Raw genomic sequence first — 7,094 nt, 5'->3', positions numbered from 1 at the left:
AAAGTAGGCAAAGGATATGAACAGACACGTCTCAAAAGAAGACATTTATGCAGCCAACAGACACATAAAAAAATGTTCATTATCACTGGTCATCAGAGAAATGGAAATCAAAACCACAATGAGATACCATCTCATGCCAGTTAGAATGGCAATCATAAAGTCAGGAAACAACAGATGCTGGAGAGGATGTGGAGAAATAGGAATGCTTTTGCACTGTTGGTGGGATTGTAAATTAGTTCAACCATTGTGGAAGACAGTGTGGCGATTCCTCAAGGATCTAGAACTAGAATTACCATTTGACCCAGCAATCCCACTACTGGGTATATACCCAAAGGATTATAAATCATGCTACTATAAAGACACATGCACAAGTATGTTTATTGCGGCACTGTTCACAATAGCAAAGACTTGGAACCAACCCAAATGTGCATCAATGATAGACTGGATTAAGAAAATGTGGCACATATACACCATGGAATACTATGCAGCCATAAAAAAGGATGAATTCATGTCCTTTGCAGAGACATGGATGAAGCTGGGAACTATCATTCTCAGCAAACTATCACAAGGACAGGAAACCAATCACCGCATGTTCTCACTCATAGGTGGGAACTGAACAATGAGATCACTTGGACACAGGGTAGGGAACATCACACACTGGGGCCTGTCAGGGGGTGGGGGGCTGGGGGAGGGATAGCATTAGGAAAAATACCTAATGTAAAAGATGAGTTGATGGGTGCAGCAAACCAACATAGCACATGTATACTTATGTAACAAACCTGCACGTTGTGCACATGTACCCTAGAACTTAAAGTATAATAATAAAAAAAACCTTAAAAAAAGAGAGAGAGATTCTCCTGCCTCAGCCTCCTGAATAGCTGGGATTACAGGTGCTGCAACTATGCCCAGCTAATTTTTATATTTTAAGTAGAGATGGGGTTTCACCATGTTGGCCAGGCTGGAATCGAACTCCTGACCTCAGGTAATCCACCCACCTCAGCCTCCCAAAGTGCTAGGATTACAGGCGTGAGCCACCATGCCCGGCCTGAGAATAGAAATAACCCCATCTCCTTAAGGACTCTGAAGAGGGTCCTAAAGTGAAAGATCCTAAAATGAAGAACACTCTGGCATACTTCTAACTGGAAGGAAATCATTCTTAAAATCATAGCACCTACTAGTACCTTCAAGAATGGCTACAGCTGGCTGAGTGTGGTGGCTCACGCCTGTAATCCTAGCACTTTGGGAGGCCAAGGCTGACGGATCATGAGGTCAGGAGGTCGAGACCAACCTGATCAACATGGCGAAACCCCGTCTCTACTAAAAATACAAAAATTAGCTGGGTGGTGGCACGCACCTGTAATCCCAGCTACTCAGGAGGCTGAGGCAGGAGAATCTCTTGAACCTGGGAGGTGGAGGTTGCAGTGAGCTGAGACCTCACCAGTGCACTCCAGCCTGGACGACAGAGCGAGACTCCATCTCAAAAAAAAAAAAAAAGAAAAAGAAAAAAAGAATGGCTACAGATAACACCATCCGAGCAGCCTGTGGCCTCTCCCCTACAAAGATGATTTTCAATCCTTTGTTTAAAAACATGCACAGGGCCGGGCGTGGTGACTCATGACTGTAATCCCAGCACTTTGGGATGCCAAGGCCAGCGGATCACAAGGTCAGGAGTTTGAGACCAGCCTGGCCAAAATGGTGAAATCCCGTCTTTAATAAAAATACAAAAACTAGCCGGGCATGGTGGCACATGCCTAATCATCCCAGCTACTCAGGAGGCTGAGGCAGGAGAATTGCTTGAACCTGGGAGGAGGAGGTTGCAGCGAGCTGAGATCGTACCACTGCACTCCAGCTTGGGTAACAGAGCAAGACTCCGTCTCGAAAATAAAAAAAAAAGAAAAATGAAAAATTAAAAAAAAAAAGCACAGGCCAGGTGTGGAGGCTCACGCCTATAATCCCAGCATTTTGGGAGGCCATGGCAGGTGGATTACTTGAGCCCAGGAGTTTGAGACCAGCCTGGGCAACATAGTGAGACGACATCTCTACAAAAAATAAAAATAATAAAAATAAAAAACATGCACAGCCCAGGCTGTGGCAAAGAAAATATGCACAATACAAAAGCCCTTCCTGGGTCATATGTAGCCTACAGTAGGGACTCTAAAAGTACCTGCTGAATTAATGATTGATAACTGAATGAACTCATGTCTGACCTCTGTCATTCTTGCAGAAATGTACGGTATCCTTGCTAGGCATCTGACCTCGGTGGGCCACAGGGCAACTTTGACCCATTGGCTCCACTGGTCTGCTTGTGGATTAATACCAAACTGGGCTATGTGCTCATTTACACACAAAGTGGATGGGGAAAGTTTTCTAATAGCAGCTTTACTTACCTCCACTCAGCCCATCTGTGGAGTACACCCACAGGTTCTCCCTTCCCAGAAGAGAAATAAATGGAGAAGCTAAGAAGGGCAGGGCCAAGCTCTCTGGCTTTTTCTCCACACCACTTCTTTGCAGAGCTGGCAAGAAAAACGTTTGAGCTCAGTCTAAGAGGCTACCAGGGCCCTGGATAAGGATCTTATACAAACGAGTATGCCCTGGATACGCAGCCAATCCTTTCCCCTGATGTGAGCCTGGTTCTCTGGGCCCCAGCAGCTTCAAGCCATTTTGTTCCCATTGGCTCTGCCATTCTCCACCCTCATTCCTATAAACAAGAATGAACCTTGATTCAACTCTTGTCCAGTAAACTGCACAGGCTGCCTAGAGCATATCAGATAAGAAGAGGTAATAGCTGGGTGAGTTTGGAGCAAGAACTGCTTTACTTAACAACACTATCAGGGAAGGGCCATTTAAAATTTGATGGGCAGGGGAGTGAGGGTGGGACCAGGCAGTAGATAAGTGAGGCTGGCTGGACAAAAGCCATGGTAAACTTGAGGAGTGAGCTCAAACCTTGTCTGAACAGAGCCTCTGTTCCTTAGCTTCAGTCCACTGCAATCATGAGGCCAGTGATTTCAGATATGGTAATTTTCAAGAGCAGCCTGAAATGTAGATGTTTATTTGACATTTCCCTAAACTCTAATCATGGCAACTAATTTTTTGAAAGTGCTAAAGGCTGTTTTTTTAAAAGTACATATCTGCATGTGCTCTCAACTTGTGGCCTATGATGTACCTGGGGCCACCTGGGAATGGGATGTAGGGGTTTTCAACCCTACCCCCCAAGCTAGGAGTGAGTCTCTGCATTGAGGACCTCAGTGGAAGGCTGTCCCTATGGCCACAATCTCTAAGAAGGAGCATTCTGGCATGTTCCTGATAGAAATGAGGGCACACAAGGGGCCTCTTCACCCCTAAAATTAGATAAAAAGCAGCGCTCCCCACCTCCAACTGGTGGTACCCGTTAAACTTGTGCTTGGGACGGCAGCCTCCAGGCCTTTGCTCAAGGAATGCCCTGTCCCCTTCCTTTCCACCTACTTTAGCCAGGTTCACTCACGTTTTTAAGTTCACACTTTTCCAATGTTCACTGTTCAGTGTTCACACTTTCAAGTTCACAGTTTTTCAGTGACATCTCTCCTTCACAGACTGGGCTACGTGGCCTTCCCCTGAGTTCCCATGATGTTCGGTTTTATAACCCTGAATTTATAGCTAGAATGTAGACTAGAGACCTTGCCTGAACAGTGTCTGGTACTTAGTAGGTATTAGTGAATACTGGTTGAACAAATGAATGTCAAAGTTGCCAAGAGTGGAGGCTAGTGGATGAAAGGAATTTAGATCAGGGGTGGAAGAAAAAAAATTAAGCCCATTCAGCAATTTTGAGCTGGGACTCACTAGGAACCTGTGATTGCACCTTAAGAAAACTTGGTCCTTTGAATCTTGCAGGCTTTTAGGTCTTTAAACACCTCTTATTGAAATGTAAATGTCACTTAAATAGGGGTGTTCACACCTTAAATCATAATGTGAGAGAGCCTTCGTTATCAATTAACTCCCTAAATGGATTTACCCAAAAGGTAACAACCTGGAGAGAAGAAATCTGGGCTGATGCCAGGAAAGGACTCTGGCCTCAGTGGCAGGAGAGGGAGAATAGATTCCACAGCTACTAAACGCTGATTTGTATCCAGAGAAATCCTTCCTAGTGTCTACTTTGGAGGCTGGCTGGGGGCTGACGGAAATGGCACTGGGGTAGGAGTTGTTAGGAAATAGGGGACCTAGCTTCAGGGCTGACAGTAACTTGTAATAGAAGTCTTCGATATCTTGAACAAGTCCCTTCTCCACTCTGAGCCTCAGTTTTTGTCTTCCTTCCTTCCTTTCTTTCTTCCTTTCCTTCTCTTTCTTTCTTTCTTTTTCTTTCTTTCCTTCCTTCCTTCCTTCCTTCTTTCTTTCTTTCTTTCTTTCTCTTCCTTCCTTCCTCTTCTTCTTCTTCTTTCTTTCTTTCTTTTTGGAAAGTGTTTAGTTTATAAATCATCTTGTGAAAAATCCACAATGGCTGCAGCCTTGCACCACCTTTTCTCCTTCATGAGCCTCAGTTTTCCTATCTGTAAAATGAGTCACTTGTGCTAAATTATCTCTTACCATTCTATTTTCGTTTCCACATGGAACAGGAAAAAAAAAAAAAAAACAAAAAAACAACCTATTTCTTCTGCTCTATTTCCTGCCGGCACATAACCCAGGTCTTGTCCTCGTAACATTCATACAACAGCCTCCTGCCCTCCCTGTCCTACCACCGGACTGACCATCATCCTAGCACAACGCAAACTCTATTTTCTTTTTTTTTTCCCAATTTTTTTATTTATAAAAATACGGAATGCTTCACAAATTTGTGTGTCATCCTTGCGCAGGAGCCATGCTAATCTCCGTATCGTTCCGATTTTAGTATATGTGCTGCCGAAGCGAGCATGCAAACTCTATTTTCATCATGCCATTCCCTTCCCGCAGACTTTCTTTGCCATTCTGTATTCCTAAGATGGGAATCCCAGGCTCTCTCAGTCTTTCCAACCCCAAACTCCTTGTGCAGTAGCCCAACCAGGCCAGAGCCCCTCACCGAATTCTCTCCTGCTCACCTTTCCTTGCAGCTCTGCTGACATCTGCAAGTTTCTGTACTCTGCCAATTGACGTGGCACAAATCACTTTCTTCTAGGATGTGAGCACCTACTGTGTGCTGAACACTCACTATTGCCAGGGACTCTGCCTGGTGTTTTACACACAGTATCTCTACTGTTTTTTTGAATGCAGTCTCTGAGATCTTATGACCTCAGATTCACGGATGAAGAAAGCAAGGCACCAGTAACTAGAAGAGGGCAGTGGTGGAAATGGGTTTAAAACCTATGTGCGCCTGTCTCCAGCATCAATGCTGTTTTCCCTTACCACTGCCTCTTCAGGATGCCTTCCCTGAATAATTCCACTTGTCCTCTATATACGTTCTTACCTCAGGGGTTTCCAGCATTCATGCATATGGTTTAAAACTGCTCACATCTTTATGACATATTTCTTACTTCAGAACTCCTTAAGGATGTATACACATAGTTTATTACTGTTCACACTTTTATAGCAAACACAGTCAGCACATTGCTCTGTGTGTGTGTGTGTGTGGGTGTCTGTGTGTGATGGAGTCTCGCTCCTTCACCCAGGCTGGAGTGCAGTGGTGTGATCTTGGTTCACTGCAACCTCTGCCTCCCCAGTTCAAGCCATTCTCCTGCCTCAGCCTCCCAAGTAGCTGGGATTACAGGCACGTGCCACCACACCGGGCTAACTTTTGTATTTTTAGTAGAGACAGAGCTTCAACACAATGGCCAGGTTGGTCTCAAACTCCTGACCTCAAGTGATCTGCTGGCCTCAGCCTCCCAAAGTGCTGGGATTACAGGCGTGAGCCACCGGGCCCGGCAGCACATTGCTTTGAGTTGACGTCTGGTGGCTCTGCAAGCCCTTCTCCCCTCTCCAACTGTTGTCACTCACACCTCCATGGCAGGAATCATTTCTATTTCCTTTTTCACCTCCATGTGCTTGTCTACCATTCTGCACGGAGCAGGCCTAAGTACACTGACCGTTGGATGACAGATACGGGTTGAATAAACTACAGTGTGGTCCTCAGGTAGCTGTGGGGCAAGTGTCCCCTCCTCACCACCCCTCCATCCTCCCACTCTAAACCTAAAAGGAAAAGTGCTCTATTTGGGAGTCTCCTAAGAGGGAGTGAAGGAGCTCTGTAAGCTAAGCCAGCCTGCATACATGGTTCCCGGCACAAGGTCTACACACCAGTGAACACAGGAAACAGGAAAAAAAAACAGGTTCTTGGGTGGATGCTGGATGCTGATGGCAGGGCTTCATTTGATGTTGGTGAAGTCAGTTCTACCCTGAACCTCAACAACTTGAAATCATAAGCAGTAAATAGGCAGACACAGATGGAGATCTAGGTAAGTTTGGAAATAACTGAAGACTTATCTTTGGAATGAGCTTTCACATTACATGGGCGGGCTTTCACATCACGTGGGCTGATGAAGACTGATGATTCAGTCTTCATGCCTGAACCACGGGTTTACTTTTACATGGTCCACAGAGGTTCAGAAGCTCTGGCTGAGGCTAAGGAGGCAAAGCCTTCTGAGGAGTCTTTCCTGTATGATTGCTCTTGTCCTCACTCAAGGCAAGCTGGTGCTAGACAGGGATGATCCCTTTACTGTGTATGTGTTAGTGGGGGACTGAGAGGAGGATGGTGCATTTCAGCAACTCAGCTGTTAGTTCCCAGCAGCTGGTGGGTGCCATGAGAAGTGCAATTAAGCCCCTGACCCCCCTCCCCCAGCTCCTCCCCAGCCTAGCTACTCCCTTGCAAACCCTTTCTTCGTGGGCAGAATGTTCCCTTGCCAGCTGCCTGCTCCTCCAGGTGTTTCCTGTACTCTCTATTTACTGGCTGGGGTGGCTGAGGGTGGAGAGAGGGAGTCTGTTTTGGCTTCCTGTTAGCCAATGGCAGTGGGTGTGGGGAAGGCTGGCGCTCCTGTATCTAGGGGGAGCTAACCACAAGCAGCAGCTGCCTCCTGACACCTGCCTTTCTGAGAGCATGTAAACAGTTAGGGGACCAGGGAGGAAGAAGGCCTCCTGAGCAGGGCAGACATTTCTGTTCG

At 46.1% G+C, this 7,094-nt stretch overlaps 1 non-coding gene across 1 annotated transcript; it reads right to left on the bottom strand.

Moving 5' to 3' along the window:
• Window positions 1–4,778: 4,778 nt before the first annotated feature.
• On the bottom strand, window positions 4,779–4,882 carry LOC112206999 (U6 spliceosomal RNA). Its single transcript, XR_002941477.1, has one exon. It is a non-coding gene; the product is annotated as a U6 spliceosomal RNA (small nuclear RNA).
• Window positions 4,883–7,094: the final 2,212 nt, after the last annotated feature.

Source organism: Pan troglodytes, chromosome 1, assembly GCF_028858775.2.
Source record: "Pan troglodytes isolate AG18354 chromosome 1, NHGRI_mPanTro3-v2.0_pri, whole genome shotgun sequence".
NCBI lineage: Eukaryota > Metazoa > Chordata > Mammalia > Primates > Hominidae > Pan > Pan troglodytes.
The sequence above is the reverse complement of the archived record's forward strand: the minus strand, read 5'-3'. Positions and strand labels throughout refer to the sequence as shown.